At 36.0% G+C, this 26,436-nt stretch overlaps 1 protein-coding gene across 2 annotated transcripts in view; it reads right to left on the reverse strand.

Moving 5' to 3' along the window:
• Positions 1 to 26,436, reverse strand: part of TOX (thymocyte selection associated high mobility group box) — a 313,830-nt gene that overhangs the window by 57,956 nt on the left and 229,438 nt on the right. The window lies entirely within an intron of this gene.

Raw genomic sequence — 26,436 nt, forward strand, 5'->3', positions numbered from 1 at the left:
GAATGTGTTTTGTCACAAATGAATTCACTTTTGTGATTGCTGCTCATGCTGATGGCTCTCTTTGGTTATTATCCTTGAGTTGCTTTCCCTGACCAGTTCTGGTCCCTGATGAGCCACTGACATAATTATGACCAAACATTCTGGCAGCCAAAAGCTTGTATCTATGGGGACCTTCCCTGGGATAAGCAGGGCAGCTTATAGTCACGGAGCACAGGGTTTCACTGAGAGAAAGTCAACAGCACAGATGAAGGTTGAACTTATAACCTGGGTTTTAATAGCTCCCTGATCAAGGCTAATAGGCTAACTGGTAGATACAAAGTTCAAAAACATTTTAACGTATAAAAAGGTATTCCAGTTCAGAGGACAGCATTCTTTTCCATCAACTATGTACATATAATCTCTCCTTTGGATCACAACTTCGGCCGGGAGGTTATGGGGTATAGCGTTACCTTTTAACTGCACAGTTGGAAAGATGTTTTTTACTCAGATTGAGCCACCTCATTTCTGATTGCTTCATGCCAATGCCATTTGTCTCCTGCTGCGAATCTTAAACTATCAACGTCAATATTACCAAGTTTGACACCTCGTGCTTCAGTGAGCCCTGAAAAGGGCTTCCCTGCCCAGCAAAAATAAAGGAAATGTGCAAATGGGCAACGGGCAAAGTTTACTTTTACTTGACAAGGAGCATCTCTCATAATTGCAGATAATGGCAGGACATGAGAGGCTCATGGACTACAGGGTCCGTCCTGTCTAAAAGAGCTCTGGGGATCATGTGGTCCACCCTCTGGTTCCCAAAACATCTGAATTAGCAGTTCCTACAAATTGCATGTCTGGTAAGGGGAGTTTATGAATGTGCTCTAGGTCTACCTATGATTAGAATCAATGAAGCTTTTTATTTGTATTTGTATAGATCATGACTTTTGCATCTGTGCTACAAAGTGTAGGCAGTGTTTTGTTCACAAGGGGCTATGATTTTATACTAAAAGTGCATCAAACATGCTAATGTTTGCTCACGTCTCCTTTGTTTTGATGTGCCCAGAGAAGGTACTGAATAATGTGCTTTATTTCTAGAACACTTTCAAAGGATAGTGTGCATTGAAATAAAAAGAATGGATTGGAAGTGCAGGTTAAGTAATAAGAAAATTGGGATGTACTGGGAGACATGCCATCTGGGAATAGCAGATCACTTACTAGAACTACCTCCGTGTATTCATAACAGCATGAGTTAGCAAGAATGCTTCTTCACACCATATTTAAAATTGGGAATTTAAGTTGCTTTCTCATATTTTTCCACTGGAATGTTAATGGGATGCTTGCAAAAATGGAGATGTCAAGTGGGATATTGACTTCCTAACATCAGTTCAGAACACTGATATTTGAGTTCATTTAGAGGCACTTAAATCATTAGATACACACGACATTGAGCTTAAAAATACATCTTAAGAAGCAAAATTAAAACCTTATATTCTGCTTGAGCCAGACGGCTTCCCTGTGCAGAATATTTGTATGCCCCAACTTACTGGAGACTTGAGGAAAAGTACAATTTTTACATTAGTATTTTATTATGGAAATCATCCAATAATCCTTTCAAATCATACATTATAAAACATTAAAATAGCATGAAACCAAGATAGGAAAAGGCTGGAAATCCTCTCCTTTTGAGCATGGTATTAATAACTTGGAAAAATCATTCTAGGAAAATGACAATGTCTTTCAGCTATTTTAAAGTGTCTGACTCTGTAAGTGACCTTAAGCTCCTTTAAAACAATTACAAGATTCAAATATTTGTCTGCCAATATTTTATAGCATGTTAGATAATGGGATAGATGTAGTTATATCCAGTTTCTATATTTCTAGGTATACCTAATTTAGTTAATATTAACATCACTCATTCATTTATGGTTTTATAAACTTTGAGTCACATAAGGTCAAGGTCTCAAAACTAATCATAAAAACTACTGACTGCTATTCATGCTAATATAATAACGCTTTCTTTAAAACAACAGCCAATAAATTTCATTATAAAAAGTTATTAAAAGGGTTAAAAACCTATTAAATGTCAAAGAATTTGCCTGACTCAAACTCCTAATAAAGAAGGAGAATAGGCTTTCTTTCTGAATTATTTAAATCTTTACTGACTGTGCACTGAACCATGAAATTAGAAAAGTGTTATTAGAAGTATTCTCTGGTTTTTATAAAAGTTGGAGCCCAGAATGTATCAAGCCATAGTCTTTAACTGGACTAGTTAAAGCAGTAGGTCTTTAATCCTAAATACATGGCTTCTACTGATATAAAGATCATAATTAAAACTCTATCCTGTAACTTGGTGATAATAAAGTTATTATTACAGAGGCACACATGTTCATTTAGAATATATGAACTACATGTTCTAATTTTAATTTGAACAAATATCTTTCATTTTGGGGGGATAGTTCCGTGTCCACTAACATAGACCCTCTCAACCAATAATTAGGTTTTAATAGTGACTGATTTTAAGGGACTAATGTTAATAATTTGAATTATCTATCATTTACTGGTTTAAAACCTACCAAATATACACTGAAATTAGATCATTATGCTCTAAAGTGTTAAAAAAAGTCATAATCCTGCATGATTATAGCCCTGTGTGACAAGTGACATAAATAAATTTAGGTATTATTGAAAAATAGGAAATACATCTTTCACATTTTAAATCTCTATTTCTCCAAGTGACTACACTTAGCACAACTGATTTGAACTGGTCTGTCCTCATATCAGTTTCCTCAACTGCCCATTCTTAGCCTTTGGTAACTGTGGTTTTAAGTTCTCTTATTAAAAATATCTAATACTGACAGGTCCCACCTAATATACTAAGCACAGTGCTAAGAAGTTTCCATGAATTGCCCTATTTAGGACTCAAAGTAACCAGGTGAAACTGCTACAGTCACCACTGCCATGGTACCCACGAGGGACCCAAAGGAACAGAGAGGACATTCTCCAGTTATTCAGTAAGTGGGTTAGCTGCAATTTGTCACAGGGTGCCTGATCTCAAAGCCTGTATCATAAACATGAAACTGTACTATTGACCCAGTGTATGATCTGATATTTTTAGCTGTTCTTGAAACAAAAGATGGTTGGAAGGGCTTACAGGGGAGGATGCAGCTAGAACCTAGAATGACTGAATTTAATGTACTAATTCCTTTTGCAGGAAATTCAATTAATTTCTTTTCTTTTCTTTCTTTCTTTTTTTTTTTTTTACTGAACACTTACTCTGTGCCTCCCTCTGTAAGAGGTCCTAGGGGAAACAAAGACAGATGAGACTATCCCTGTACTCGAATATCTCACAGCCTGGAACACATACTATAATGCAAGTCAAAGGGGATTAATTGCTATAACCAAAAATGCACTGCTATAGAATTGCAGAGAATAATGCTGCAACAAAGAGTCTGTCTGTATTGCATTAAAATTGCAGTGAGTATCACTTAGAATTAAGAATTTTTTTAACATCAGAAGATACATGAAAAATGGAAATGAGTAGAATTTAACTCTGGAGGCAATATAATTGACACTAGACACACCATCTAATTGTGTGACAGTCAGTATATCTGCTATATTTTCATAAAACTAATGATACGGCTAAGATAGTGTGAAAGAAAATTGAACAAAAATAAAAAAATCATGTGGCCTTCCATCTAACGATGAGTTTAAACCTCAAAAATTCTATGTACAATCAAATTATACTTTAAAAAATGTGACTAAAAGCTATCTGACAATTTGACTTCTGCTTGGGAATTAGCAATGTGATTCCCAAGTGTATTGTCCTGTAAGTCTTAGGATGACTAGACTTAGTCTGTAGTTTCAAGACTATATGTCAGAATATATTCTGAAGTATAAAGTTGTTTTAACTGATGGAAATTGAAAAACAAAAATAAAAAATACACTGCCATTTGATATTATATTAGCAGACAGACCATTTCACCAGTCCCCAAATATGGGCCTAATGTTTCAAAAATTACTTGGGTTTTTTCACTGGGTCCTAAAAAACATTTACAGGCATAGCAACGGTAGCCATTTTTATCTAGAGCTTTACAACGTTCATTGCATTAGCTAAAAATGTTGCCACATAAATTACGCTTTCACAGAGTGACTGACAAACATTTTGATCAAAACCTTTCTTTATATTGTTTCACTTGTCAATCAGTGCCTTTCACTTATTAGTAAAGTATGTTTTCTAGAAGGGAAGAATGAAAGCAAAACACTCTGTAAGAGAAACTGGAGAGTACACAAGTCTTACTGTGGGCCCAGACGGGGATCATGGCTTAATTATGTGAAAGCTTAATAACTCTCTGAGACAAAATTGAAAGGGAAAAGGAGCTTGGAACAAATTCGTTGTGAGGCATGAGCACTGAGTAGACATCGTTTGCTTAAAAAACAGTTTCCTTTCACTTTAACAGTAAAAGACTAAATGGATGCTTGATGGGTTTATCAGAGCTGGTATCAGAAGCTTGTATCAGAAAAGAAGAACTTTCCCTACATTCAGTTTTAGATGAAGACAACTTTTCCCACTGAGCCACTAAGTGGCATCTCTCCCATGCAATCTCACTGAGGAAGGTGGTGGATGGGTGAGACACTGGGGAGATGTTGACCTTAAGACACAGCAAAGCCTGCGGAACCATTTCTAGGCCATTGTAAGCTTTTAAAATTGTGTACAAGGGGCTTAACCACAGGAGGGTAATGAATACATATGTTGATTATAATGACTCTGGTGTGGTCCTTGCCATTAATATATAGGAAGGCTGTCTCAGAATAAGAATTCAATTAAGTTTGCAGTTAACTCTGAATATTCATGCCAACAATCACGATAACATAATTTTGGTAAAATGTCCAAATATTCTCAGAAATCAGTGTTTTTAAAAATTTAATTTTGTATCCTCGTACTTTTTTTTTTTTTTTAGTTTTAATTCTTGCTGAAAACTGTTCTAGAATGCCTTTGCCTGCTTTTCTGTCCCTGTTAAACACCTGATTCTAAATAAAATCTTGAAAGATTTCAAGAGAATACATTTTCCCCTCAATAGTAATTGTGAAGTTTTGTGGCTATGGAATATGGAACAGACCAAAGTAATTGTATGCTGCTCTGTGGCCATGCCTTTCTTAAATATATTTTTGGTCTTTATGTGCTAAAAACAAAAATAAAAGAAAAAGAAAATAATAGTCAGCTAATTGAGAATATTATTTGGATGGAGTCCTGTTAGTAGAGATTTTAATGCCAGGGGAATTTTTTAAAATTAGAAGTAATATTTATTTTGTCATTTTACTATCGTTTTTCGTAATTATGGTAATGACAGTGACTTTTTTTTTTTTTATTTCCGAAACAGAGTCTCACTCTGTCATCCAGGCTAGAGTGCAGTGGCATGATCCTGGCTCACTGCAACCTCCACCGCCTGGGTTCAAGTGATTCTCCTGCCTCAGCCTCTGGAACAGCTGGGATTACAGGCACCTGACACCACACCTGGCTAATTTTTGTATTTTTAGTAGAGACAGGTTTTACCATGTTGGCCAGGCTGGTCTCAAACTCCTGACCTCAGCTGATCCACCTGCCTCGGCCTCCCAAAGTGTTGGGATTACAGGCATGAGCCACTGCGCCTGGCTGATAGTGACATGTTTTTAACAACAACAAAGTACAACTGTGGCCTAAATCTACATACTAACAGAACCACTTAATCAATAAATTTCTGTATTGTAAAAGAGTTGACTTGCACTTAGTTATACAGGGATTGCTGAATGAGAAGGTACACTGACTGACTTACTCATCAAGCAGTGGTTCAATAACCTCCAACAAGGTCAGAGTGCCAGACACTAAAAAGGATAAATTATTTTAGGATTTACATAATTACCAGACTGATAAGTCCCACACATTTTAATGCCACAGGAATAAAATTAGCAGCATTATTTATTACAAAACCTTAATTGCAACAAAGTAACTGATAGAAACAGCTGCTAGGTAATAATTTACCTCTGGACACAAACTTATGCTTTCTATCCTTTTCTTAACCAATGCCCCCAGGCAATCTTAACTTAGATAAATTTTCCCAATATGACGCTCAGTCTCCTGAAAAAAATGTTAATTGGCAGAATGGCCATTTAGAATAGAATTATAATCTTACTAATTGCACATTTATATATTGATATTTGCAACTCTGCTGTCCCCTAATTTCCTGGTGATAGAATAATTCAAATACTCATGTCAAATTGAGTAGCTTTTAAAAGAATGTTAAGTATGTGCGCTATGGTGAGGCACGATATTTCTTACAAGTTATGAGAAATGCACTTTGGTTATGGGTAAAGTGTGGTTTAATGATATGGAAATAAGATCAAAGTTCCTCTGCATTGTATTTACTTACAATTTTGTGTCTAAGACATATTTAATATCTCAGCATAATTTATGACCACAACCTGACAGCTCCAATAAATAGGAAAAAATCTCAATTATATTGATCAACAGAGGGAAAAGTGAGAAACTTGCACCATTAAAGTTTAGAGCCTACTATAAGAGAACAAAAAAGAATATCTACCCAGAAGTTTTTAAATTTAAAACCCACTGATCATTTTTCTGCATCCACATTTACAAAAGCTAATAGAATTTTCCAGGAACAATTTATTTTCTGAAGACAAAAAACACTCTTGGCAAAGACAGAAGTCAGAACCTTCTGGAATAGTACATTATATTTTATTTCTGCTTTCATAGGCCAGGCGTATTTTAGTTAAATACTGAAAACACTTATATTTTGATGTTTTTCTTTTTTAATAAAAAAGGGAGATAGCTTTTATTTGGCTTATGTTCCTTGCCTTCACCCCCAAACACTCCTTGTCTGCTCATGATGTATGGCACATAGGCAGGTGTTGTCCCCATTCTGGGGGTGGGGATTGAAGGGGACTAACGGGCTGGGTCTAGATGAAAAAGGCTCTACCTTTCAGTCTCCCTCGAGGGCAGCCTCCTCTGAGAGGCTTTCCTGGACAAGTCTCTTAAACGTAGATCCATCCTTCCTAACCCAAGCATCTTTTTCACAGCATAACTGCAATCTAACATTATCTAGGGTAAGATGCTGCAAACTCTAACATGCACATGAATCTTTCAGGAATCCTCTTAAAGTGTAATTTTGATTCAGAAGTTCTGAGGAGGGGCCTGAGAATCTGCATTTCTAACATTCCAAAGTGGTGTCAATGTGGCTGGTGCATGAACCCAAGTTTGAGTAGCAGGGCACGAATTTGCACAAACTAATTGGCTCTCCTGACCAGAATCTAAATTCTGAGGGCAGGGTTTTTTGCCTGACTTGTTTACTGCTCTGTTGTCAGTGCCCAATTCAAGCATATTGAAGAACCAGGCTCAGAGGAAATTAGGATGTAGACACTGAATTGCAGAACCATCAGTTAAAGCTTCTTAATCTCCCAAGACAGTTTTGTCTTGTTTTGTATTTGATATGGTTTAGCTGTGTCCCCACTCAAATCTCACGTTGAACTGTAGCTCCCATAATTCCCATGTGTCATGGAAGGGACCTGGTGGGACATAACTGAATCATGCCGGCAGGTCTTTTCTGTATTCTTGTGATAGTGAATAAGTCTCATGAGGTCTGATGGTTTTATAAAAGGCAGTTCCCCTGCACATGCTCCCTTGCCTGCCACCAGATAAGACATGCAATTGCTCCTCCTTCACTTTCTGCCACGATTGTGAGGCCTCCCCTGCCTTGTGGAACTGTGAGCTCATTAAACCTCTCTTTTCTTTACAAATTACCCAGTCTCAGGTAGGTCTTTATTAGCAGCATGCAAGCAGACTAATAGGATACTGTTGTGAATCTTTTGCTAGTCCACATGATAGAGAATCAATAAAAAACATTGTGGTACTTTGATCTGGCTTTTCTGTGCGGTGGGCTAATGAGAAAGTTACCTCTTGCAAGTCCTGGGCTATTATTAATTAAGAAAGAATATGAAATAGAGGGACTTCCACCTACCAAACATGGCAGAGTTTATCAGCAAATATGGGAATCAAACCACGCCTCTTGGTCCTTAAAAGTTTTCAAAATCTGTGGCAAAACTTTCCTAAAGTACTTAAAAAATAGTTATTTAAAATTTCTCAACATATGAATAACTTAAGAAAGAGCTACATGAAAATAAAAGTACAATAAAATTTGTGGGATACAGCCAAATCAGTGCTTAGAGGAAAATTTATACTATTAAATATATAAGAAAAGAAGATCCAAAAATCAATAACCTAAGCTTCTACCATAGAAAACCAGAGAAACAGCAATTTAAGCCTAAACCAAACAGAAGAAAATAAGAAATAAAAATAAAAATTAGAGAAGGGTTCAATGAAATAAACAACAGGAAAAGAATAGGAAAAAAAAAAAAAAAATCAACAAAGCCAAAAGCTGGTTCTTTGAGAAATCAGTAAAATTGATAGACCTCTAGAGAGGCTAGTCAACAAAAAAGAAGACACAAATTATAAATGTCAGAAATGAAAGAGGAGCCATTTATACTGATTTTGAGGACATTAAAAAGCTAATAATCCTGGCCAACATGGTGAAACCCCGTCTCTACCAAAATACAAAAAATCAGCCGGGCATGGTGGTGGGCGCCTGTAGTCCCAGCTACTTAGGAGGCTAAGGCAAGGGAATCACCTGAACTTGGGAGGTGTAGGCTGCAGTGAGCCAAGATCGCGCCACTGCACTCCAGTCTGGCAACAGTGCAAGACTCTGTCTCAAAAAAAAAAAAAAAAAGAAAAAAAGTAAAAAAAGCGTTAATAAAAGTATAATATGAATAAGTTTATATTTACAAATTTGACAAGTCAAATGAAGTGGAACAATTCCTTAAAATTCAACAACTACTGAAACTCATACAAACAGAAACTGACATCCCAAATAATCCTTTACCTGCTAAATAAATTGAATCAATAATTAACAATCTTCCAAAAAAAAAATCACTATGCCCAGAAAGTTACAAATAAACATTTAAGGAAAAAATTATACCAATTCTCCACAATATTTTCCAGGAATTAGAAACAGATGAAAGACTTCATAACTCATGCTATGAGAACAGCATTACTGTAATATTAAAACCAGACAAAAATACAAGAAAGGAAAATTAAAGACCGTTAACTCTCATAAACACAAATGCAAAACTCCTCAACAAAACATTTACAAATCAGATCTAAAACTCTGCACCACAACCAGGATTTATGTTAGATATACAATGTTAGTTCAACATTAGAAAATCTATCAATGTATTACAACACATCAACAGTCCAATAATCAACGTATTCTAACACATCAACCGGCTAATAAACAAAAATTATATGATCATATCCATAGATGCGGAAAAAACATGTGACAAAATATAACACCATGCATGCAAAAAAACAAAAAAAACAAAAACAAAACAAAACAAAAACCCTTAGCAAACCAGGGGTGGAAAAGAAGTTCCTCAACTTGATTTTTAAAAATCTTTACATCCTATGGTTGATATCATACTTAATGGTGGGAAAGTGAAAGCTTTCCTGCTAAGATCAGAAACAAATCAAGGATGTCCCCTTTCGCTACTGTTATTCAACATTGTACTGAAAGTTCTACCTAATGCAATAAGACAATACAAGAAAATAAAGGGTTGAACAGACAGCAGGAAATAAGACTGACTCTATTCATAAGTGACATTATTGTCTATGCAGAAAATCCTAAAGAATAAAAAAAAAAATCTCCTGGAAATAATAAGTGAATATAGATACTTTCCTGTATACCAGGAGTAAAAATTTGGTATTTGAAAATTTAAAAATACCAGTTACAACAGCACTCCAAAAATGAAAGACATAAAATGAACAAGTAAGTACAGGACTTACACACTGCAAACTACAAAATATTGATGGAGAAAATCAAGATAGGCTAAATATAAATAGATACTTTGTGTTCATGGAATAAAAGGGTCAATATTGTTAAGATGTCAGTTCTTAACTTAATCGACAGAGTCAATGCAATCTCAATGGAATATCAGCAAGCTATTTCATTGATGTTGAAAAAATGGTTTTGAAATTTATGTGGAAAGGCAAACAACCCAGTATAGCCAACACAATACCGAAGAACAAAGTTGAGGGACACATGCTGATAGACTTCAAGACTTACTGTAAGACTTGCAATAATGAAGACACCATGGTATTGGCAAATGAATAGAAACACAGATCAATGGAACAGAATAGAGGGCCCAGGAATAGATCCACACAGATATAGTCACTTATCTTTGGAAAAGGAGCAATGGCAATTCAATGGAAAAGACAGTCTTTTAAAAAAATTGGTGCTGGAAAAATTGGAATCCATAGGCTTCCACCCCAGCCCCCAAAAGAAAAGAGAGAAAAATAAAAAAGTAAAGTAGGATCTTTCATTCAATATTAAATAGTCTTAACATACAATTAGCCACCATGTTCCAGGGAATTTACTCTACTGATTTGAAAATGTATGTCCATACTAAAACCTGCACACAAGTGTTTATAGCATATTTATTCATAATAAGTAAAAAAAAGTCCTTCAATAGGTAAATGGATAAACCGAGTGTGGTACATCCATACAATAAAACATTACTGAGCCACCAAGCCATGAAAAGACATAGGTGAACTTTAAAATGCATACTGCTAAGTGAAAGAAGCCAGTAAAAAAAAAAAAAAAAAAAAAAAAAAAAAAAAAAAAGCTACATTCCATTTGCTTCCAATTATATCCAGACAGAAAACATTGGTTGTCATACATCAGGAAGGGGAGATGGTTGAATATGGAAAGCAAAGGGGGCTTTTTAAGGGTGGTATTATTCTGTACAATACTGTAATAGTGCATATAAGAAAGTAGGCATTTATCAAAACTTTTAGAACTTAACCTCATACAAAGTAAACCTTAATATATACAAATTAAAAAAGCTATTTTAGGATATTGGGGGAACCTCAGGATGAAAAGTATAATGTGACAAAAGAAGCTTAATGTATTGCAAATATATGAAACAACCTCATTGAAAAGAAGCAGGATAAGACGATGCTGACTTAAGTAACGTTGGAAATGAGAGGAGTCCATAAGACTAAAGGCAAAAGAATTGTACACAAGCACTGTACCCTAGTTGATAAAGCTGTTTCCAAAGTGGGCATGGGCTTACTTACAAATTGGTTACCACTATTCCATGGCAGATGGTAGAATGGAACTCTGAATTAAATGGATAGTGGATGTGGGGGCCAAGTTTCTCACTATGGTGGGGTACAGCAAGAGAAGGAGGCTATGTGGCAACAGATTGGAGTTGAATACAATCAGCATGAATTCATGTTTAGCTTAATGTAGATACATGTTTACATATAGAAATATTTATAGATATGTGTTATATATACAGGTCAATATTCATACATGTATCTCCCTAATCTGCCAGTTAGGAGATCCATGAAGCAATAAAAGCCCAGTAGCTATGAGCATACCTAACCATCTTAGTTTCTGATACAATTCTCCAATAAAAAGAAATAAGGCTCCTTAGAAAAATGGCTTGCTCTAGAACAGGAGCAGAAAATATACAAGATAAGTCTGAAGTATTTTTTTTTTTTTAGTGGAAGATAGAACACCTCCAAAATACAAAACCAAACAATATACACACACATACAGAGTGGTGTTGCCAGAAAAATACACACAAGAGCCACCTAAAATAGCCCCATTGGCCAATGCTAGAACAATTTGAGCAAAATAGTAAGTAAAATAGTTCTGAATCATAACACAAAGTATAAAAATAAATACCCATGAGCACATTCAGCTTAAAGGAAAGGATTGAATAAGTAAATACATATGAGGGAGAACATATAAGTCACCAATGCCGAAGAATTTCAAATAATTTATGTAGTTATACTCCTTCAGAGAGGGGAAGCACAACTCCTCATTCCTTAAATGTGGGCTGAATATAATGATTTTATTTCAAAGAGTATAGTCTGGAAAGGGAGGAAAATAAAAGAGTAACGTTACATCAATGAAACTTGACAAATACTACCTCAAACAGGTGATCAAGGTCAACATCAACAGTGATAAGTCATACTGATAATGTGAACCCTTGAAATGATGTGATGAGAATGGCACTTTACCTCTATCGTTTTCCTCCCAAGAGTACATTACCTAAGTATCATCATCAGAAAACCATCAGACACATGCCAATTGAGGGACAAACCTGAGGGTCTCAAAACTGCTGAGGTCATCAAAAACAAGGCAAGTCTGAGAAACTGCCTCAACTGAAAAGAGTCTACTAAGACATGAGGACTAAATGCAATGTGGAAACCTGGGTGGAATTCTGGAACAGAAAAGGGATATCAGGGAAAAGCTGAGGAAATACAAATAAAGTATGACTTTAGATAATAAGAAGGTACTAAGATTGATTCATTAATTGTGACACATATACTAATGTAAGATGTTAAAAATAGGGGCATCTTAGTCTGGGGTACTAATACAACTCTGTAGTATCTTCCCAATATATTTTTTTAAATCTAAAACTTCTCTAAAATACAAAGTTTATTTTTAAAAATTGCCCCAGTTTTACTCCCAATAGTCAAGCTGTATGCTAACTAAGAGTCAGGTATATTAGTTCCCCAAGTAATGTTCTTGCCCATTGTACTTGTTAATGCAGTTATAATATTCATTCAAACAGTATATAAACTGATTAAACCTGCATGCATACAAACAGAATGCTTTCTCTAGAAATTAAGTCTAATGCTTTGGAAAGACTGACTAAAGATATGCTGCATAAAAACTTGCTGCTTAATTACAACATGATGATACTGTAAAAGATTATGAAAAATATTGTAAAAATCCATAAAGACTCCTCTTTCACATTGCCTCATAAGAGTCTTTAACTTCTTACACCCCTTTAAGCACATCTAAAGGGAAAATTTTCATAGACAAAGTTTCATTTCTGTTGTCCATACTACAAAGACTACACGAGCCAGAAACATGGACCCAAACAGTAAGTTGGTGCCTTGGTCCTACTCCAAAAAGATTGGATGCTTGTATGCTCAACTGTCTTTTTAACCAAGGAACTACTGCATCCTGATGCTTCAACTACATTCTAAAAATGTTAATTGTAAGTAGAAAGAAGTTATCTGTATACTACAATCTCACTTGTGTCAATCAAAGTGCAGCCAAGAATGTTAACAGGGGATGCTTTTCCCTCCCTAAGGGCTTATTGTGCTGGCATCTGATGGGATCTTTCAAAAGGAAGGCACTAAACTTATATTAAACATCTGTGGAAGATCGTTAGTAGAATATCTGACTACTTTCAGTCTTTGCTGATGAGGGAGACTCCATTTAGCTGTCCAGTAGCCAGAGATTCCATGAATATTGGATATTTCTCCTCCATAATCTATTTAAGGGCAGAGACCAGAGGTTTCCTGAGTGACTTGTCACTTCTTGAAAGGAATACACACCCTGAATGCCAGGAAGCTTTTTTGTTTTGTAAACCGTGATAGATGAGGGTCTATTGTTGGCCAAGCATGACAAGGAGCTGGGTCCCATCATTAATCATACTGAAGGCAAAGAAACTTCCAGAGTATTCCTTTTACCTAGTGAGTCTACTATAGGGGACTTTAATCCATCTGTGCCTGGCATCCTTTCTATCAGGTTTCTAAGTGCTGGAAGTTTGCTAACAGGCCCATCCATATTTTTACTCTCTCTGCTCCCTGCCCTTTGGTAGATTAAAAAAAAACCCAAAAACAAAACAAAAAAAAACTTTTGCTATTAAAATGTCAGGAAGGAAAGTTTTTTAGTTTAGTAATACAGGAGTGCCTATTCAGAATGATGGAATTTTTATTTTGTTTTAGGGAAGGAAAGAGTGAGAGATGTTTTGAGTGTGTGTGGGTAGACAGTGGTAAGAATATATGTGTTCCCAGGGACATTTTGGCTTCATAAGACTTTGTGAGCACTAAGGTAACATTGGCTTCTGGATTCGCCTACTTGAAGTATTTCAGAGCCAAGATTAGAAAATCAGAGCCAAGGACAAGAATCATGTACTATTTATTCTTGAGAAAGGAAAGCCTACTTGTACTGGACTCAATTCCAAAAAATCTCAATAGAGGTTGCAAACAGCAAAATGAAGGCAAAATTAATTTTAATCCACCTTAAATTAAAGCACAGATATGAGGTCATGAAAAACTTTTAGGAGTAGAAAACAATGTTGCATTGCAAATATATGAAACAACCTCATTGAAAGGAGCAGGATAATAAGATGCTGACTTAAGTAACTTTGGAAATGAGAGGAATCCATAAGACTAAAGGCAAAAGAATTGTATATAAGCAAAACATAATGCAAAAACATGTAGGGTGTCTAACACCAAAAGGCTGGGAATTCCCGTTATTGCTGAGAACTTAGTGGACTGTGTCTTTATCTTATCCACCATGTACGCTGTATCTAAACCAGGGGTGTCCAATCTTTTGGCTTCCCCAGGCCACATTGGAAGAAGAATTGTCTTGGGCCATACATAAAATACAATGACACTAATGATAGCTGATGAGCTAAAATATTGTCAAGAATCTCAAGTTTTAAGAAAGTTCACAAATGTGTGTTGGGCCACATTCAAAGCTGTCCTGGGCCACATGTGGTCTGTGGGCCATGGGTTGGACAAGCTTGATCTAAACACGCAGGAGGAAGATTCTTGCATTTCCCTTGTTCTAGGAGTCAGCAAGGACATAGAAGACTTCTGAGTACAGCCCACAGTTCGCAGAGTCTTTCACTGGTATGTTTGGACAGAAGTACAAGACCTCTCTGGTGGTGACATCTGTCTCTGCTTCTGCTTCACATGCGGGAGGCCAACTAAGGAGATTTTTATTAGGGATTACTTTTATTTTACTTTATTTTATTGTAAAAATAAAAGTAGTGGTTTCTAACATGATTGGCAAAAATTATGAGATTCTGCTGAGTCAAATAACTTATCTTCCTTAGAAACTCCTTTTAAGTCACTCAAAGATCTCGAAGTTAAAGGTATTACATGTACTGTCTATTGAGGGAGAAATGTACTAGTATATAGTAACTCAACAATTAACTTTTTGCATTTTCTCTGTCATTAAGTTTCTCAAAGATGATTTTCTGAGTTCAGGGATTTTTTTTTCAGTGCAGGCTCCATGACACCCTAGACTCAGAAAAGTAACTCCCTCTTAGAATAGTAAAACAATCTAAAAAGTAGAGCATAATAAGTTTCAAAGGCTATAATTTACAATCTCATGGCTATGCATTAGAATAATTTAAACCAAAGTTCTGGTTCAGTATCTTTTAAATTTTGGTGATATTCCTTGGCAATTGGTTTTATATGTAGTGGAAGAAAAAGAAGTGAGCAGAGGGTATGGCTCACGCTGGCAAAAGTTCTGGAAAGGTCAGATGAGCTGGATTCAACTTTATGTTAGCCACAACCGGCAATCACAGATAGTCTTCAAGCTTCAGTTTTTGCTCTTTAAAAATATGAGGATGTGACCAGATGATGCCTAAGGTCTGACCATTCCAGGACTGTATCTTCAGGGTATGTGTATTGCATGAATTATGAAAGAAGGAATAAACAGCATATAAGAAAGTATAACCAAGGTTGTAATTGTTGCTTAAGAAAGACTGATCCGGGCCTCAAATCCTAGATTACTTTTCTTTGTATACTTAACCTAGAATATTTAATAAAGTTTCCAAGAATGCCTTAATTTTCTACCAGTATTAATATTTGACTAATAAACTAAGTATAGAGATAGACATTTCAGAAACATAAGCATTGCCACGAAATACATGTTAGTGTACAATCTTGGTTTTTTTTTTTAGGAAAAGATTCTGATAGATGATGTATTAAGGGGAAGCTACGTATTATCAAATGGAAATACAGATATTTGCTCAGTAATACATGATAGAAACTGTATACATATTTTTTTATTATCTTGAATTTTATCATCGGAATTGGGTTAATTCAGGCTGATATTGGGTACTGGTAGGTAGAATAAAATGTGTTATGATTTGATGTGGGCTACATGAGCTCCCTAAACTCCAAGTACCTTGGATGGAATGCACTATTTTACACATTCATTAATTTGAATCAACATATCCCTCTTTTAAAATGGCGAGTGGGCGTGGGGAAGGACAATTGTAAATATATAAAGTCAGCCCAAATCCTTCACATCTTGGTTTGAATTACTTTAATCTGATTGTTTTCCTCAGAAAGTTTATGTGATCAGTTTCACTGAGCGAATGTGGCTTTGAAGGAGAGTCAAAGAGGACATAGGGAATTATCCTGTGGAGGCTGAAAAGATACAGATGCCCAGCTATGTGTAGCTAGCGGGTAGCATAAAGGGTCTGGGTGTTTAAGGGGCAAAAAAGGACAACATTTCAAAGGCTGGAATAAAAAACTTCTGTTTGAGAACTTTGATTCCACAACTATTCGTGGAGTGCCTATTACATGCCAAGCACTCTGCTGGTGGAAGGAAATAGTTACAATTTTGCCTAGCCAGTTTCATTTTTCTCCTAGAAATGCAAATAAACACGAACAATATACTTTCAGACATTCTGAGAATGTTCTAAATTCCAATTAGTAACGTCCCTTCAGTATATTATATTTTGAACTTTTAGGAAGAGGCACATTAATAATTTAGCTTTGAAGTGAACTAAAGTGAAATGATGTAGAATTAAGCATCACAAAGGCTGCTAAAATATTTATGGAGTCTGTATTTTGACTAAAGGATTGCATTTACAGAATGATTTATGTCCTAGTTCCTGAGATCTCCGTTTACAAAGGGAGCCAAAGCTAGAACCAAATTTCACAATTGTGGTTTTCATTACGAAAAGATTTTCCATGTATCTTCCTTTTAATTAATGATTACAGTGATGTATCTAGATGGTCTATTGCAGCATTATGTATGATTTTTAAATGATTTTCCTATAAACATGAAGGTCTTCATTTGGTTTTTATGTATTTAAAATAGCTATGGAACAGTGACATGCACTTTACCATAATAAATCCATCAGACAAGAAAATAAAAGCATAAATGTTGCTAGTTATAGTAGCACCAGAGGGAATGTGTGGTCCAGCACAAAATTGTGCTTCCTTAATTCTGAATTGGCACACTTTACTTAGAATAAATGTATTCACCTTCTCAATCTTGTGAAATAGAGACTCAACAAGCTTTCTTAATAACCCTCCAACCTTGCCTGCTGTTTGCACACACGGTTAGTGGAATCACAGAACTGCATATAATCCAATAAAGCTCACACCACCAAAGATATATGTAATCAGGGATCTGAAAGAACATCCTCTAGGTTATATGCAGTCTCTTTTAACTTGTACTTCACAAAACAAACAGTCTCTTCAGGCAGAAAGAAAATACATGTCTGTCATCCAAAGCAAATATGCAGTCGTGCAGTGTACTAAAATATGCAGGCCTTTCAAACACTTTCTAATCCCAGCAACAACCTGTTTCATTGCAGAAGTAGATGAATATTTGGAGAAAGCCTACATATTAAAAAAAAAAAAAGCCTCAGGAAAACTTTCCAATTGATTTTGCTTACTCTTAATCATTTGTTCTGATTGCTCAGGGTAATGAGGACGACAGAGGGTTGCTCTAGGTTACCCTGACTGGGGAGCACAATGACAGAATGAAACACAGATATGCCAGGTATCCAAAGGTTCCCGGCCACCATGGTGCATACAGTCTCTCTCTGAGATTTCAGAATTCCGACCTGATACTCATCACTAGCAGTGCCATCAGCTTTTTATCCCTGATGTTTATCCCATCTTGACTCACAATTCTTTTCCCATTTTTATAGGAAGGTGGAAAGAGGCAATGACTCAAAGTTAGGTGGTATTTGGGGGAAAAAAAAAAAGAGAGAATCTAAAAACTCCTTTGCTCTCCCTAGTTTCAAACCAACATCAAAAGAACAGGGAGTAGGACAGATGGCCAACTCCAAGCAATGTTCTTTAGGTAAATAGGCTTCTATGGCATACTTTCTTAAAATTCCAAACAAAATTTTTTGCAGGCCAAAGAAACTTTAGAATTTTAGGTCTATCATCTTTCTTCTCAACCATCTTTAAAACTAGTGAGGTTTACTCATTGTTCTTTTTAAATTTCCTTTGAAATAATTCCTCAATCTTTAGGTGAATGTTGAGATAAACAATGCCATTTGAAAATAGAGAAATCATCAGTCAAGCTCTATTTTACAGCATCAACACTTGAGCAACGTATTGTTGGTGGAACACACTCAGCTTCATTTGTCTTTCACAAGAATTCTATTTTTCTGGACCTTTTTGGTAATGTTCCCCAGGATTTTCTGTAGTTTCTAGTTCTCTTACAGATAAAAAGGAAAGAAACCTCTGTAAAGGCATTTTTTGAGAATATATTATTTGCCAGCAGATAGATCATCATGTAAGAATTGGGTTTGATTAGGCCAGGCACAGTGGCTCATGCCTGTAATCCCAGCACTTTGGGAGGCCGAGGCAGGTGGATCACTTGAAGTCAGGAGTTCGAGACCAACCTGGCCAACATGGTGAAACCCCATCTCCACTAAAAACACAAAAATTTGCCAGGCGTGGTGGTGCAAACCCACAGTCCCAGCTACTCTGGAGGCTAAGGTAGGAGAATTGCTTGAACCCAGGAGGCAGAGGTTGCAGTGAGCCGAGATCACGCCACTGCACTTTAGTCTGGGTGACAGAGCAAGACTTCATCTCAAAAAAAAAAAAAAAACAAAAAGATAACAACAACAACAACAAAAATTGTGTTTGAGTAAAGGCAACAGAAGGAAAATGAATAAAATCTCATTTCCATTAAGACCTACATTCATGTGTAAAGGCCTCCAATTAGAATTCTATAGAACTGATGATGCTTTGATACTCGGTACAGAAACCATACTAGACTACTGGCATGATAGCTAAGAATTTCTGTGTTTCTATGGCAATCTATTTTAGATAGTTTTACCATGATGGCTAAAATGAAATGTCAATTAGTGCATATAATTTAGAAATTACACTCAAGTCTTGCAGAATTTTAAGTAAAAGTCAGATGTTCTCCCAACAGAATAAAAATTAATTTTCTCCAAAGAAGCATTACTACATTTCAAGAAAACCTCCTTAATTCCTACTTAAGGCCCCAAAGAAATCACCTAATTTGTGACTTGGAGATTGTGAAGTAACATATTTTTAGTTACAATTATTACGTCAAACAAATACACTTCATTATAAATGAAAAAAAATATGCCAAGAGCGCTGAGCCATGTAATCTAGCCATCTAATAAATTCTTTACTGTGGCTGACTAGTCCTTTGGGAAATGCCACAGTATGTTCCCTGCAAAAAATCAAGAGACTGGCTTGTACCAAACAAAGCATTCCTTAAAAACAAATCTAAATGAAACAGAACCAAACCCTGGTTTTGTGGTTGACCAAATTCCAAAACAAACAAGGCTCTATTGGATGCATCTATGACAAACTTCAGAATACATATTTTAATTATTTGATCCCCAAGAATTAAAAAAATATTTTTTATAGTGCCACCCACACGTAATATATCCTTGTACTGGTACAACCCATTTTCAATACTTCTCTTTTTCCTCTCTTCCTCGTAAAAAAAAGGCACTGAATAAAGGATTATTATGTTTTATTATCTTTACTCTCTTTTTCAAATGGTTCATATCTATTTTGAAATATTCGAAAGGAAAGACTTCCTAGATCCTTTAGGAAATTCACTTCTGAAGAAATCCAGAGCAGCTTTCATAGCTACTGATCTAGAATGAGGGATTATTCCTGGGACAAGGGACAACTGTAAGGGAGATACAAGAAGCCCCGAGGATGGAGAAAAGTCAGCAGTGTGAAAGTCGGTCCTATCTGCCTGGATGTCAGTGTCCGGGGATGAAGGGGCAGTAGGTAATGGCATTGCAGAGTGAAGCAATGACTAAAGGGGGAAAGGATGGCTGGTTATTTAACATCCTTGAGCTTGAGTTCCTAAAATGTAAGGTGGGACATCCGTAAAACCCATCCCTTCAGAGCTGTGAGAGTTAAATAATATATGCAAAATATCTGGTGTATATTAAGATCTTAACAAATGGTGACTATTATTATTATAGCCATTAGCTGGAAAGAATTTTAACGAACTTAAGACTTTATTTCTACATCTGGAGGGAATAATCATGAGAGACCAGAGTGGCGGGCAGCTGAGTATCCTCTTAGGGGATATTGGATAGATTATTAAAGAATAGGAAATGCAGGCATTCTCTCTCTTTCTGCTAGAATAAGACCCTGAAAGCTAAACATGCTAAAGCAAAATGTGAGAGATAGAGCTCTGTATGGGCCTGGGATGATGAAGTTGCTCACAGGAAAATGGTGAGCTGAGAAAGGACTTATGTATACCTAAGATTGTCTTTGAAGTTTATAAATAATATTGCTGTGCTGTCCAGCTAAGTTATTTATGGCTTAACATCGCATTACTTGAGAAGAAGCAATTGGATTTATTGGGCTTACTGAAAGGAGGGTTTTAACTTTTTATCAATTTGGTTGTATATATGGAAGGTATCCCTGAATAGCTATACTAAGATGTGAATAATGTACCAGCTAGCCTCTGAAGAAAACAGATCATCAATTAATTTACTTATTTAACAAATAATGACTGCAGACCACCTATATAGGAGGCATTGTCCTGGTATCTGGGGTTGGGGAAGAGACCTCCCACAAGGGCCTCCCCTGTGTGGGAGGAGGTGGGGGGTGAGTGGGATTGAGCTATAAAGATTCAGAACATGGATCCACAAACTTTAGGATTTCACTGACCACAAAGTATTTCCAAAGTAATGAAAATGACAAAGATTTACCAACTTTTAACTTTGTTAAATGAGGGCACTGCAAATCTGATTACTATCTCATTATCACCATTTCATAAAAGCAAAGACATTTTAACACTCATGAAATTAGGAGACTATCTTCAAATAAAGTATTATCCTCTAAACACAATAAAGTTTGCTTTACAAAAGCATTTTGTGTATTTTTCTCATTTTTGTGAGGTGCAGTAAGAACTTAGGGATTAACTAGCCCCCATCCTTGCATGGGCACATGTGAACCATTAAGCCTGAGAGGCTAAGGCCGGGTGCCGTGGATCATGATGTAATCCCAGCACTTCATGAGGCTAAGGTAGGTGGATCCATCTGAGGTCAGGAGTTCAAGACCAGCCTGGGTAACATGGCAAAACCCCTCTCTACTAAAAGTACCAAGTTAGTGGGGTGTGGTGGCACGTGCCTGTAGTCCCAGCTACTCATGATGCTGAGGCACGAGAATCATTTGAACCTGGGAGGCGGAGGTTGCAGTGAGCCGAGATCACACCACTGCACTCCAGTCTGGGAGACAGAGTGATACTCTACCTCAAAAAAAAAAAAAAAAAAAAAAAAAAAAAAAAAAGAAAAGACTTAGAGGCTAAGAGCTTAAAGTCTGCTTTAGGAAAGGCAACATGCACACCAAGCCGCAGTATCAGGAGCATACTAAGGGTATTGTCATTATCAGGAAATATGATTATACGTCATCTCAAACTACCCTGAAAGATGGATAGGGAAGGCATAATATTCACTTTTTCTTAGAGGAGGAAACCAGCACTCAAAGAGGTGCAGTAACTTGCCATATGTAATTTACCTTTGCAGTAACTTTACTACTGCAGTTGCCTTTGCTGTACCTTGCCTCATGTCATTAACTTGCCTCATGTAAGTAACTTGTTCATGTAATTGTGCAATTGTAACTAAAACTAAGCTCTCCCACTTCAGTAGCCATTTCAGGAAACCACAGTGCATGTCTGGTGAACCATGACTGTTAGGGAAAATAAACACTTTCATTTTACAGCTGTTATGTCACCCTAATGGCATTGCCTGACCCCCTCAGGATGGCATAAGAATGTAACAAGAAGATCATCCTAACATCCTAACATATACTCCTTGTTGGAACTCTTGGTTTTCCTTGAGTGTGCTAGCACATTCTGTACCTGGCTTCACAATGACTTTATCTTTCATTGGAGAAGCAGTTACCGTCATACCAACCAACAATAGAAAAACAGATAATTTCATTTGATGTTTGAGAAGTATTTCTTAGTGGTCCAAATTTGGTCATATCTTCCTTAACTGTTACTGCAATTTCATAGTAGCTCTGGTTTACTTAAGAGAACTTGACAAAATGAGTTCCACTGAAGTTAGCCCCTGCTTTGCTCTGCAATTGTCTAAGCTTTTAAGGGTATCTTGTCCTTGAAGTCAGATGGATTTCATTAGAAATTGACCCATTTCCTTTAAGAATACAGTCAATGTCACTATAATCTTGAAAAAATGATAAAAAGGTAAGTTCAACTTCAACACAAAGAAGACCTTTTAACAATAGGCAAACTGGAATGGTTTGCTATGCAAAGAAGTCAACTATCACCACTGAAAGTATCACAGCACAGGCTTGACAAATACATGAGGGAGATGTTGTAGGACATATGAGTGCATTGGGAAAAGAGTTAACTGGATGATGTCACTGTCAACTCTAAGATTCTTCAAACTGTCTCATGCAAGCTTCACTGACAGATAGGATCTAGAATTCATTAGACACATATCCACCCAGATTGGACATTCCACTCTTTAAGGTATAGAAGAGCAATGTCTTCCTTACAAATACTCATTTCCGAATAAAGGCAAACCATAGATTTCTCTGACACACACACGTACACAACCCACCTGCTTTCTACTTTTTTTTTTTTGTTAATTCTATTTTCTCAGTGATATGTGTCCTAATCACTTTCTCAGCAATGTCATTAGACATCTCCGATGTGGAGCCAGGCACAGAGCTAGGCTCTGAGTTTACAATGACAGAGTTTAAGTTCCCATCTGAAGTCCCCACATTCTGCTCAACACAGGACTCTCCATCAACAGGCTCACTGTCACCAGCAGGCTATGAGCCTCAGACAGGAGGTCTTGCCTTAAACTCTCTGGCCTCAGTTTCCTTACCAGTAAAATAAAGGACTTTGATTGAACAATCTTACAGATCAAACATTTTAAAATGATCTACTTTATCATTCCATTATGTGGCCTACTAAAACCTTAGAAAATTATACATTCAAATCAACTTATTTCACTATTTTTAGTGTGGCCAATAATCCAAATGCTTAGTTTAGGGAGTTTTATACTACAACGAAACTTTATGTTACTTCTCTTCTTAAAATCATTTTCTACATTGACAAATAATTACCCTTCCAAAAATTTCTCCAAAGTTTTGATTAATAGTGCGACAGCCTTGTAGAATAAAACTATCATTTTAAAATCTAATTTTAATCACTTACCAAAAACATCACATTTGAGTAGCTGGGTAAGTGGACAAAGTATGGAATGCAGGATTTCTGTGAACATTGTTCATTTGTATTTTTTTTAAATATAAAAGCACCACTAAATATATAGAAATTGTAACAATGAGAAACAGTCCACAAATTGAAACCTCAAAGAAGACATATGATTGACTTGAAAAATAATTGGTATCTTTCCACTTAATCTACATTAATGTAAACAATAAATCTTCTCTTAAACAAAGACTGTGTGAATCTTCATTTATCTTTTATGACAAGAGTGCAAAGGTTGTGGTTTAATGAATGGAAAGAAGCAACAAGGTCAGTTTTAAAAGCCTCACAGGTCAAATGTCTGACACTGAACATTAAAAAAGAAAAAAGCCCTAACATGGTAATTTCTATTTTCATCAAACCACCAGGGGCCAGCTGAGGCTTCAAGCAGAAAGATAGAAAACACCATAATTTTGTAACATAGAGACAAGCAATTGGAATGACAATATCCTTTTAGGATGTATTCACCAGCATTTTAATAGGTTTGAATTAGGTAGATTTTTAAACAATTTTGAAGCTTTAAGCTTTGAAAGCTGACAACAATCCCTGGCATTGATAAAGGGATGAAGCGTAGCATATACTTTTATTTTACATATGCATTGATTTTTCCGCCAAATGGAAGACCTCTGTCATCTAAGAAGGTTATTCATAGATCCAAAGAGCTGATCAGGGTCATTAATAACAATAGTAAACTGATCATCATTCCAATGGAACCTGACAAGTTTCTTTTCAAAGTGGATACTAATGTATTGATGCCTGTGAAGTTCATTACAGCAGTAATAAATCATTAGTCTCTGCAAAATGATTTATAAGTTGGTTGAAATGCATTACATTAGACTGTCAAAGAGCTTTGCAGGTATAAGGCGGCTCTGGTGCTTCTACCCAAATTGTGCTGGCTTAAAGTAATGAAACACCAGCACAAAAACAGCAAATCCCACTACAACTACGGTTGTCTCTTGCTTAAAATCCAAGTTTTAATTCAGGACAGACTTAATCCTTCCTTGAATTATTACTGGCTTTATAAAGGCTTTAACCATTCTTTTTAACTTTGTTTATTCCATAAAGATTCATCGTGACCCTTGCTTAAATTTCTTTTAGCTTTACCAAATAATGCTGAGAACTTTTATAGTCACAATCACTTCCTTAATATTATTTGCATGTGCAATAATATGCACTGTAAATACATTTCCAAGGATTTACATTTCTGAGCTAACACTGGAATGAAGTGATGCAAAGCTGAACATAGGTTGAAAAGTTTATTTTCGAACATGTGTAACAATGTCTTTAATATTCCTAGAATGTTTAGGATGTTTTCAAAAGAGTTACTTATATTTGCAGGCACTATTTGTCTTCCAGAAAAGGAGGAGGAATAAGCTAAAAGGTTAAAACAGTATTAACCTTTTACAGAAGATAGCACTTTCTGAAAATAAGGATAGTTCAACATTACAACAGATTAATGGGTTATAGATGATATATATTTGTTTAATTTGGGTGTGGGCAATGAAAAAAATTATATTCTCTATCATTCTTCTATTGGGAAACATGACAAAAGCAGTAATCTCATAAATATTAGTATCTTATTTTAAATAAATTATCTTAATATATACTTCTTAAAAATTTCATTGGTAGTTTTCTTTCATTATAGTAGTCAGACTGGAACCTATTGCTACTTCTGGCTGAAAAACTGAGAGAGGTGTGCTCACTTCCAAACAGTCTCTTTTCTGGATAGCTTTAAACTATGTATAAAATATTACCTCTTGCTATGTGTTACCTTACTCCGGTCACATTGGCTTCTTCTCACCAAATGAGCTTGTTCTGATGGTAATAATACTTTACTGGGTATCTAAAGAGTCCTGCTATGTTAGTAAAAAAAGAAAGCCAATATGCCCTGCCAATACCAAATATTACCAAAAACCAGTTTTCAATTGAGATTCACTTATTGCCTGTTCTTGGCTAATGTTTCTCTGCCTTTTGGTTTCACGACAAAGACCACATAAATCCATGGTTAACAAGGGCTATTCTGCACTGAAGTGCTACAGGTTAGTCTGGCGTGTTTGCTGTGTTGATTTTCAGAGGTTAGTTGCTATACCTCAATCCCTGATGTTTGCACTTCAGTGAAGACTTAACAATATTGGCTGTCTAATAATCTAGCTATTATTTCACTAATGTACACATAATATATCCTGAAACTTCAATTAAGGAGATTTTTCTAGAGTAGGGAATTCACAAGAACATGGGTTTTTATTGAGATATTAAACCATGACTCCATCCACAATATACTCTTGACACTGGATCCCTGAAGATAATTGCATGTTGAAGTTTCAGTGTTTTCACACATGTGTACATCTACCCCAATTTATCCCTAATGATTGTCCCAAAGCACACTCTATCAGTTGATTGCTATTACAAATCCAAAAGAGTACAGTAGGCTCTGAGAGGTTTCAGGAGACAGCAGTCTTTTTACCTGGCCATGTTTCTGTCTGGATATGCTCCAATGGACTCAAATAGCCTTCACTGAGAAGAATGTGGAATCCCTAGCCTACCACCCTCATACATGCTAAATTCTTAACACTCTTACTCATGAAAGTATCACATATTAAGGGAAACTACAACAGACATGAGCACCATAAAGTTTAATTTCAAACTGCAACTAACTCTAATTATTTTATCAAATAGTTTCCCAAATTTTCTGCTACAAATGATAGCAATTGAAAGTGTTGACATCACAGCTACATCAGAAGGGAAACTGGATGCCTTCCTTGCTGAGACACAACCAGGGCTACATGTGACCATGTGTATGTGTCTGAAGCGGACTGCTTCCTAAACGAAAAATAGCAAATCAAGATCAATGGCAAAGAGATTATAGATTCTACCTGTGGTCAGATAAAAATGCACATATTTTACAGTTAAAATAATTATTTTTGATGCTTAAATGACAAGACAATAAAAATATATTCTTCAAACAAATGTTAGGAGTGACAATTACACATGAAAAGTTTAATTTCTTTATACTAAGTTTCTATTTGAATTACCCTATTGTTTGAAGGTTTACAATGGATACTCTTAAGTTTTTCAAGTACACAAG

This window comes from Trachypithecus francoisi, unplaced genomic scaffold (assembly GCF_009764315.1).
Source record: "Trachypithecus francoisi isolate TF-2019V2 unplaced genomic scaffold, Tfra_2.0 Lachesis_group7, whole genome shotgun sequence".
In the NCBI taxonomy this organism is placed as follows: domain Eukaryota; kingdom Metazoa; phylum Chordata; class Mammalia; order Primates; family Cercopithecidae; genus Trachypithecus; species Trachypithecus francoisi.